Consider the following 11,051-nt stretch of genomic DNA (forward strand, 5'->3'; position numbering starts at 1 on the left):
GAAGATGCTACATGGAAGAAATTCTTCAAACAATTAAACACAAATACGGAGAGGCAAGTGGGACCTTCTGTTTTCTCCCGCTTAGATCGTTCTTAAGAGAAAGATAGGGACCAACATTGACTCCACCTAAAATTAGTGAAATGGAACAAAGAGTTGGATGGGAAATACACCCAAAGTTATCAATGAAATGTACGATGCTCTCCAGAGAGAAAATCCAAAACCAGGATAGCAGAGGTCAGGAGAAAGATGGGAGTCGGGCTTGGATGTGACGATTTCAGAAAGAAGCTGTTCAGAGTGGTGTGAAGATTGAAATATACAAATTCAAGAAGAAATAGGGTCAGGATTGTGTCAAGAGTGTTACAAATATGATTAATGCCAGATATAAAAATAAAAATCTCCACATCAATTTTGCTATACTACATATAAATTAAATGGACTTATCTCCAATTATTCCGAGAAATGTTTTCAATGTAATCAGGTGATTGAGACTTTTCTTTCCATTCGGTTTGGACCTTTGTAAAAGTGAAAGGATTTCAGTCTATTATTAGGACAAATTATGAAGATTAAAATACAAAAGGGTGTGAGAATATTTGTGCTTGGTCAGAGATATGAAGCAGATACAAAACTGAAGTTGAATAAATATCAAAATCATTTTCTGAGTCCAGCCATAACAGCAGTGAAGAAATGTGCAGCATGAACGTGGAGAGCAGAGAGTTGTGTAACGAGAGATGGGACATTGAAATGAAAACTGTGTCACCATGTAACCATATAACCATTTACAGAGCAGAAACAGGCCATGTCAGCCTTTTGAGACTGCACCGGTTCACTAGAACAACTCCACTAGCTCAATCCTCCCGATTTCTGCCAATATCCCTCCAACCCCCTCACCTCCATGTACACATCCAACCTTCTCTTAAATGACAGAAGGGACCCTGCCGCAACTATCTCATTCGGAAGATCATTCCATTCTGCCTCCACTCTCTGAGTGAAGAAGCATCCTCTAAAATTTCTCCAGAAGTTTTGCCTCCTTACCATTAACTCATGGCCTCTTGTTCCAACCTTCCCTTCCCTCACGGGAAAGTGTCTGTCTATGTTTCGTCTATCTATTCCTTTCATAATTTTAAATAGCTATATTGTCCCCTCTCATTCGTCTACGTCCCAATGAATAAAGTCCCAGTCTCCTTAATCTCTCCCTGTAATGCAGATGCTGTAAGCCAGGCAACATTCTTATAAATCTCTGCACCTTCTCCACCTTATCTATATTCTTCCTATAATTTGGAGACCAGAACTGAACACAATTCTCCAAACATGGCCTCACCAATGCCTTAAACAGCTGCACTCTAGCCTATGCTATGATTTATGAAGGCCAGCATGTCATATGCCTTCTTAACCACCCTGTCTACCTGGGAACCCACCTTCAGTGAACTCTGTACCATAACTCCAAGATCCCTCTGTTCCTCTTCATTCCTCTACCCCCTCCCCTTAACTGCATATGTTCTATTTGTATTTTTTTTTCCGGAATGCAGCACCTCACACTTGTCAACGTTAAATTCCATCTGCCATCTTTTCCAAACAAACCAAATCCTTTATTCCAAGAAAGTCTACCTCACTGTCCACCACTCCCCCTATTTTCGTATCGTCTGCATATTTGCTTACCCAGTTAACCACACCCTCCTCTAAATCATTAATATTAATGATAAACAACAAGGGACCCAGCATCGATCCCTGAGGCACTCCACTTGTCACAGGCTTCCAACATGACATATAGTTGCCCACCATGACTCTCTGCTGTCTATCTCCCAGCCACTTCTGAACCCATCCCACTATCTATTAATCCCTAATGACTGAACCTTCCTAAATAACCTTACATGCAGAACCTTATCAAAAGTCTTACTAAAATTCAAATAGATCTCATCAACCATCCGACCTTCATCCACTTTTCTTGTCAACTCTTCAAAAAAATTCAACAAGATTCATCAAACATGATTTTCCTTTCACAAACCCATGCTGGGTGCCCCTGATCTATCCCTGCCTATCCAGATATTTGTACATACTATCTCGAAGTATATCATCCATAATCTTCCCCACTCGGAAGTCAAACTTACTGGCCGATAATTACTTGGACTCCACCTACTGCCTTTTTTGAACAACAGAACTACATTTGCAACCCTCCAATCCCACGGCACCACACCCTCCTCCAGTGATCTTTGAAAAATCGCTGTCAGTGCCCCCGCTATTTGTTCCCTGACCTCCCTTAAAGTCCTGGGAAAAATCTCATCAGGACCAGGAGACTTATCCACTTGAATTGACCCAAGAAGCTCCAAACCTCTCACTTTACTAATCCTTATCCTTTCCATAACTAACCCCTTTGCCTCTCTTATCTTGTATTGCCCAATGTCCGTTTCCCTCGTGAATACAGACGAGAACAAATTGTTCAATATTTCTCCATCTCAACCGGTTCCTGACATAGTTCACTGGTCCCATCATCCAGTCGACCTATTCTATGTTTAACCCTCCTTTTACTGTTCACATATCTGCGCTGGATGGGTCACATCTCCAGAATGGAGGACCATCGCCTTCCCAAGATCGTGTTATATGGCGAGTTCTCCACTGGCCACCGTGACAGAGGTGCACCAAAGAAAAGGTACAAGGACTGCCTAAAGAAATCTCTTGGTGCCTGCCACATTGACCACCGCCAGTGGGCTGATATCGCCTCAAACCGTGCATCTTGGCGCCTCACAGTTTGGCGGGCAGCAACCTCCTTTGAAGAAGACCGCAGAGCCTACCTCACTGACAAAAGGCAAAGGAGGAAAAACCCAACACCCATCCCCAACCAACCAATTTTCCCCTGCAACCGCTGCAATCGTGTCTGCCTGTCCCGCATCGGACTTGTCAGCCACAAACGAGTCTGCAGCTGACGTGGACTTTTTACCCCTTCCATAAATCTTCGTCCGCGAAGCCAAGCCAAAGATCTGAAAAAACCCTGAGGATTCACCTTCGCCTTATTAGCTATGGACACCTCATCCCTTCTTTTTGTCTTTCTAATTTCCCTCTTCAAGTTCTTAAGAGTATGTCAAAATGATCACTGGATCCGAAGTTCTCCCTAACGCTCACCTCCGTCACCTGCCCCATTGCATTCCCAAACAACAGATCGAACACTGCTCCCACTCTAGTTGGCATCTCAACATATTGCTGCAAAAAGCAATCCTGAACACAATGCATAAATACTAAGCCATCCTGCCCTTTTACTGACTGTGTTTCCCAATCGATGTTTGGAAAATTGAAATCCCCAACCAACACCACCCTATTTCACTTGAACATTTCACCTATTTCCTTGCACATTTGCTCTCCTCGTTCCCTTTCCCCATTTGGAGGCCTTTAATAATCCCCAAAATAATAACCTCACCCTTCTTATTTTTCAGCTCTACCCACACTGCCTCTTTTGACGAGCCCTCCAGTCTATCTTGCCTCAGCACTGCTGTAATATCCTCCCTGACATGTAAAGCCCACCTCCCCCTCTTAATCCACCAACTCTGTCACATCTGAAGCAGCAAAATCGTGGAACATTCAACTGCCAGTCACAACCTTCTTTCAACCATGTCTCGCTAATGGCCACACATCATAATGCCACATGTCAATCCACATTAATCCTCGCATTAAAATAAATACAACTCAGGGATCTCCTACATCCTACCTACTGCATATCCTCCTCTATACCATTCTCACAATTTTCACTGCAGTATCTGTTTACTACTTCCTGCTTTTCCTCCCTCAAATTATCTAAACTTGTCTCTTTCCTTATCCTACTAACCCTCACCCTACTGTCCTGCCTAACTTGAAACCCTGTCCCCAACCATACTAGTTTAAATCCCTCCTGACAGCCCTAGCAAATGCCCCCGCCAGGAGTCTGGTCCCTCTGAGATTAAGATGTCACCCATCATTATGGTATAGGTCCCAGCTTCCCCAAAAAAGGTCCCAGTTGTCCAAGAATTGAAACCCAGTCTCTGACTCCACCCCTTGAGCCACATGTTTAACCTCCACCTAATCCTAGGTGCTCGCTGGAAGTGCTAGCTGCCTGATGTTACTCTCGGAATAAGTGAAACAGGAAGGACCACAGTGCTAGCCTGAAAGAAAGAAGTTATCATCTGGAGAACCCTGATGGGCCAAGTTTTATCAGCGACACATTGAGCTGACTAATGGTGTTAGATCAGTTGTGAAAATCCTGGAACAACAAATCTCTCTCTGCAAACCCTACAGAACTTTCCTGAGTGGCAAAGCCTGATAAACTTTATACATGTTCAATTCCGTGCACAGTATCAGAATTGCCTACAACCAATGAACTTAGAAGAATGAGAAGTGAGATTGAACTGTGAACCAAATAACGTTTCTTATATTTACACACACATCATACATGTGCACTTAGACTTAGAAGGGGATTAAGGTTAGTTAAGTTAATAGAGATAAGTTAAAGTTTGATTCTGTTTTCATGTTTAAAGATAATTAAAAACAACTTATCTTTATATAACTACTCGTCCTGGTGAATGTCTATTGCTGCTGGGTTTTGGGGTCCTTTGGGCTCATAACACCATAGTCTGGCGATGTACATGGACCTCCTTCCCACTCCATCCATTTTGGATCCCCACATGAAGAGGGAAACTGCTCTGGTAATAGCCAGGGCAGAGGTGTGTGGGATGGGCCACGCCTGCATCACATGCAGCAGTACCGAGAGCACCTTGCACCTGATGACCAGGTTCTTCCCCATTACTGAGAGGGAATGTCATTCCCACAGACCCAGTTTCTGGTGGACTTTTACAATCGGCTCTGACCATTTTTTTGTTGCATGCCTCGGCCTCTCCAAGCCAGATCCCCGACACCTTCAGGTAGTCAGATCTGACTGTGAAAAGGACAGCGGACTGATTTACCAAAGTGCATTCCTCGCTTTTGTTCCAGTTTACCCTGGAACATAGATTTGTATACTTCCTGGTCCAGCCACTTACAGACTTGTGTACAACTCAGCCGGTCTCCCAGAACTGGGGGGTCTCTGTGCTGCTCCCTGTCTCCGGGAGCTGGGGGTCTCTGTACTGTCCCCATCTTGCAGATCTGGGGGTCTCTACACTGCTCCCTGTCTCCTGATATTGTTGTTTTATTCTCCTCCAGTCCCCCAGCACAACCCTGAACCCTGGACGAAATGTAGAGGCACAGAGGGATCAGTGAAAATATGGGTAGTTTTGCCAGGGTGGGGTCCATGCAGGAGCATGATAACAGCAGGGAACCCGTGGAAGGGGATGGAGGGCATTCGATGGTGCACCAGCAGGACACTGCTGAGGGTGCAGATTCCCTCGGGCTCTCGAGGGTAAAAGGCGCAGGTTATTCCAATGGTTTAGGTGAGGCCAGGGTCCAAATTAGAGCTGGCGCAGGTCATCAAGGGTCGACATAACAGGTGCCTGGAACTGTCATGAGGATACTAAGGGCTGGTAGAGGTAGGTAAGGAGGGGGTAGTTGTGTTGCAACGAGGGATTGATGAGTGAGGGGCCACATGGATGGGACTTCGAGACAAGGGGCTTCTGATTGTCCAGGGATGGGGCCTGTAAATAGACCCGCAGACATCCAACACACAGCATCTTTGACCCACTACCATCAGGAAGGAGATATGGAGGAACAAAATCAGGCTGCCAGACAGGGAAATAACTTCTTCCAACAGGCCGTGAGATTGACAATGCAATGCGAGTTGAATGGGTCTGTGGAATGAAAAGGATGAGAGGGATATGGACTGTTTGCAAGCAGCTTGGCCAGCAGAAAAGAAGGGCCAAAAGGATGGTTTCGGAGTTGTCTATCTTGTCCACACTTTTGAGTTGAATCCTTAAATAATTCATGACAGGCAGGACTATCATTTTAGATGGAGATTTTAGATTGACACATGCAGCCCGGGAACAGGCCCTTTCAGCCTCTGAGCCACAACCACTCAATTACACCAAAGACCTCCAAGCCCCGGTACGTTTTAAATGGTGGAAGGACCAGGAGCAACTGGTGGAAATGCACGCAGACACAAGAAGAATGTACAACTCCCCAGAGACAGTGTCAAATTTGAACCTGGCTCGCTGGCCACTTATCAGCATTTTTCTAACCGCGGCACTAACCTCGCCACTCTCAATTATTCCCAGGGTTCTTCCTCCTACTTTCCATGAGCTGTGATTGCTTCCAATTCCAGTGCCCTTGTTTCCCTGAGACTCTGACCCCTGCCCAGTGACTCTGTCCCTAATGCCTCTCCCTGGCCAGATGATCACCAGTCTCTCCTGGCTCTCACCCAAATTTTCTTACCCAATTCCATCACCTACAACCCCCTCGTCATGGCCCACCCACTCGCCCACAGGGCCAAGGGTAGCAAGGTGGGGGAAGGTCCAGCCTGTAGTCACAAAGCTTGTCGAAGGACAAGTGAGAGCAGGAGTCCTGGGGCAAGAGGTGAAGGGCAGTGTGTACTGTAGCAGCCAGCTACACAGGGTCACAGCCTCCAGGGTGGGGGGGAGAGAGAGAACTGGCTCAGATGGGACAGATGTCCCGGTGCCAAGGGTCAAGGAATTCCCCAGCTCGGTGAAGGTCTGGGACACTGCCACCGGCAAGGAGACTGGACCACTGCCCTCCCCACATCTCCACCATCTGGGGGTCCCAGGAGCAGCTCAGGTTCCAAGGCCTGTCAGTGGGGGAAGGGGTAGGTTCGGGAATTGGGGAGGGGTAGTTCTGAATGGTGATCGAGAGGATCGGTCCAGTGGGAGGACAGACATGACAGACATGAGGGCTGGGGCTTCAGGACAGATCCTGTGGGGAGGCAGGAGCTTTGGTGACCAGCCGGTGGGGGACAATGGCTTTGGAAATGGACCTGGTGGAGATCAGGGGCTTTGGGGAGAGACCAGTGGGTTTGTGGGAGGACCTGTCGGGCAAAAGAATTAGTGACAGACCAAGTTGGGAATGGCATTGGGGATGGACACAGCAGGAGATGGGATGTTGATGGACCTGGCGGGGATGCGTTTGGGAATGGATCCGGTGGGGGATGGTATTGGGATGGATCAGGTGGGGGACGGTATTGGGGTTGGACCCAGTGGGGGACAAGATTGGGGATGGACCCAGTGGGGGGTGGGATTGGGGATGGACTCGGAGGGAGACAGGATTTTGGATGGACCCGGCGTGCACAGAATTGGGGATGGACCCGGCGGGGGACGGTATTGGGGACAGATTCAGCGGGGGACGGTTTTGGGGTTGGACCCAGCAGGGGAGGGGATTGTGGATGGACCCGGCAGGGGATGATATTGAGGATGGACCTGGCGGGGTCAGTTTTGGAGATAGACATGCTGGGGGATGGACCCGGCAGGTGACTGCCCATTGACTCCGTCTTCAATGCCTGACACCGGCTGGATGATCACCGTTCTCTTTCCCAGGTCTCACGAAAACTTTCTTACCCCAATTCCACCACCTACAAACCCTTGTCATGTCCCACCCACTCACCCACAGGGCCAAGGGTAACTAGGAGGGGGAAGCTCCTGGCTGTGGGCACACAGCTCGTTGAAGGACAAGTGGGAGCAGGAATCCTGGGGAAGAGGTGAAGGGCAGTGTGTACTGTAGCAGCTAGCTGAACTGGGCCACATTCTCCAGGATGGTGGGGGGAGAGAGAGAGAGAGAGAGAGAGAGGACTGGCTCAGATGGGATAGATATCTGTGTGCCAAGGGTCAGGGGATTCCCCAGCTTTGTGAAGGTATGGGACACTGTCAACGGGAAGGAGATGGACCACTGCCCTCCCCACATCTCCACTGTCTAGGGGTCCTAGGAGCAGCTCAGATACCAAGGCCTGTGGGTGGGGGAAGGGGAAGGTTAAAGAACTTTGGTGGGGTAGTTGTGATGGGTAATCGATTGGAGAGGGTCCCAGTGAAGGAACTGGTCTGGTGGGAGGACAGACCTGAGGTTGGGCCTTTGGATACAGGCGAATTGGCGTGGGGGACGGGGACAGGGACTTTTGGCTGGGCATGTTGTGGGACAGGGGCTTGTTGAAAGCCCTGGTGGGAGACAGGAGCTCTGGAGACGGTCCAAGCAATGGGTGGAGCATTGGGGATGGGCCCAGTGGGGAATAGGGGCTTTGTTGACAGGCCTGACAGTATTTTGGGGATGATCTCAGCAGGGTGAGGGGTTTGGGGACAGGCCTGGTTGGAGATGAGGGCTTTGGGGAAGGGCCAGGTGGGTGACAGGGGACAGTATTAGGGAAGGACCCAGAGGACAAAACCACCCCTGGAGCTCTGGTTCACCTCGGGTCACTCACCTTGGCTTTGATCTGCGGGAAGCTGAATTCGTTGCAGTTTGGGTTCATCTCCCGGATCTGCTCCCTGGATGAGGTCTGCAACACCTGTTGGGACAGAAACCACCTTCACTACTGGCTCGGGGTGGGCGGAGCAGGAGGGTGACAAGGGGAGGGAATGCAGTGTATGTGTACCAGGTCATGGACATGGAACGAGCCCTAGAACTGGGATGGTGGTGAAGGCTGAAACCTTAGGGGCATTTAAGAGGCTCTGAGTCACGTGGATGAAAGAAAAATGGAGGGTTATGAGGGAGGAAGGGGTTAGTTATTTTTATTTTGGTATGAATACATCGGTCGGCACAACATCGCGGGCTGAAGTGCTTGTACTGTGCTCTCATGATCTATGTTAAACGTGTCCTGTCAGTCTTTCAGCAAGCGGATATGTCGGGGAGGGACCGCTGCCGACTGGCACATTCCAGGCTGCAGGCGTACATGCTGAGGGATGCACGGAGGCTTGGCGTAGCCAACACGAAGGCACTATGGGGATGGATCATAATCCTTCCATAACCGTGCACTGAGAGGCTGAGAGCAAGGGGAACTCCTCCAACAGCAGAGGGGGGCAGTAACCACACGGTATCAAAGTGGTGGCAATGAAGGTAAACAGAGACATATACAGCAATGTGTAGTGAAGGGAATATCTGGATACAACAGGAGGAGGAGAAAAGACTTGGAATGGTCTTCCTCTTTGGAAATAATTTGTAAATAAAGTCAATTTTGTGGCGTTGGGGGAGGGGAAGAGAAAAGCCCTACTCAGTCAACTTTGCTTCATGAGATACATTCTCCGATCCAGAAAATCTCTTCTGCACCCGCTCCAGAGTACAAGAACAAATTTATTACCCTTCGATAGCACAAGTACGACCTGATAAAACAGAGTTCTTGGGGTAAACATACGCAAACACACAACCAATGATACATGTGCAGCACGTCCAGAAAAATTACTCGATATTGTTGAGTAAATAGCAGAGTGGAGGAGTATTTGTATGAGCAGCTCATCAATCGTTCCACGTTCTCCCTGCCTGGAGGAAGAGGCTGTTCCTGGGCCTAGTGGTACTGGCTCTGAAAGTCCTGGATCTCTTTCCCGACGGGAATAGCTGGATGATGCTGTTGGCCGGGTGAAGGGGTCCTCGATGATTTTGTCAATGATCATAGTGGATCACATTGATATTTGGGGTGGTGGGGGGCAGGAGGGTGTCCCCAGTGTTGCTCTAGGCCACTTTACGTCCTGTGGATTGACCTCTGATCATTTTTTAAAAAATATTATTTATAAATAAAATCCACAAAGAATTCACACAATTAATAATAACACAAATAAAATATAAATACACTTGTCATAGTTAAAAGAAAGAATAAAGAAATCCCACCCCCCCCCCCAATTAAACCACCCCATCTCCCCTCCATCCCCTTGCTAAAAGAAAAAGTAGAAAAATGAGGACAAGGGACCCCCAACAGGAGAACCAATTACTTTAACGTTCCTTTTCAAAAACTGAGGCCTGAAGCAGAAAGGGAATGTTAGAGCCACCCTTTGTAAATATGGGGTCCATATTCTTCCAAAATATATGGTTGAGGTGGCCTGCTCACCCGGACGAAAGCCAGTACACAAGATGGATGACGAACACGGTGACTACACAGATCCTGCGGTAACCAATCATCTTCGTCCCAGGTGACATCCCGCACAGTGGGAAGCAATGAGCAATGGCGAGAACACCCACCAATCCGAGGCTGGCTTTGCCGTCTCGAAAGACCTGTCATCAGTAGCGGGAGAGTATATAAGCAGAGCTGCCAGTTCAACGAACCAGTCTTCGACTTCAACTTCACGGGTGTGTATCATTCATTCCACACATCATGGTGAGTGTGCTGGATATCGGTGCGAAGGAAGAGACTTTCACCATTGACCACCTCAAACCAGCACATCTGGACATTAGCAAATTCAGCCCCCACGACCCAGATATAGGCGACCGAAAGCAGCGAACAGCGCTGGTTCTAGGGAGGTGGGGCATCATGCTAACTGGGATGCCACTCTGTACACAAGATGGCCAACGAATGTGGCAACTGTTCAGAGTCCACGGGGACCAACAACTTTCATACCAGGGGACAACGCGCACGGCAGGAATCAACAAAGAAGGGAACACCAAACAATTGGAGGCCGGCATGGATGTGACATCACTCCAGTCGACAGCAGCAGGGAGAGAATAGAAGCAGAGCTGCGAGTGTAATAAAGGAGTCTTTGACTTTGATTTTTTGGGCGTGTGTCTGCCTTTCCACCCATCACAGTAGCGCGCACGCTCCAATTTCACATCGAATGGTCTTGCTCATCTTACATCGGGAGTCACGTGTACAGTTTCCTTACCTGAAGCATGAGAAGTGCACAAAGATCGTCAGATTTGTTTCTGGGGTGTTTTAAGCAGGTGATAGAAGGAAAGTTTGAATGTGGATCTCTTGGTCGTTGGTAAAAAGGGAGATGACCTTACAACATTATGAGAGGACACAGCAGCACGGATCGAGAGAGGATAATGCAAAGGAGCCGAACACCAAGTGTCACAATTTCCCAATAACCGATCAGCTGCTTAGACTTTAAGAAATGTCTTCAATGAAAATGTAATATCCTTGGAATTCTCTCCGCTTTTGAAGGTGCATTTGAAATTGGGATCCATGGACTTGTGATGAGTTTATTGCCGTACCCACTCGTAGAGGGATCATATGCATTGAACTTAGA

General features: G+C 48.2%; 1 long non-coding RNA gene across 1 annotated transcript; it reads right to left on the reverse strand.

Moving 5' to 3' along the window:
* Window positions 1-258: 258 nt before the first annotated feature.
* LOC138750389 (uncharacterized) lies at window positions 259-10,767 on the reverse strand. Its single transcript, XR_011349304.1, has 3 exons — window positions 10,686-10,767; window positions 8,303-8,386; window positions 259-512 (listed from the first exon to the last, which is right to left on the reverse strand). It is a non-coding gene; the product is annotated as an uncharacterized lncRNA (long non-coding RNA).
* Between the last annotated feature and the right edge of the window lie 284 nt (window positions 10,768-11,051).

Source organism: Narcine bancroftii, unplaced genomic scaffold (assembly GCF_036971445.1).
Source record: "Narcine bancroftii isolate sNarBan1 unplaced genomic scaffold, sNarBan1.hap1 Scaffold_133, whole genome shotgun sequence".
Taxonomy (NCBI): domain Eukaryota; kingdom Metazoa; phylum Chordata; class Chondrichthyes; order Torpediniformes; family Narcinidae; genus Narcine; species Narcine bancroftii.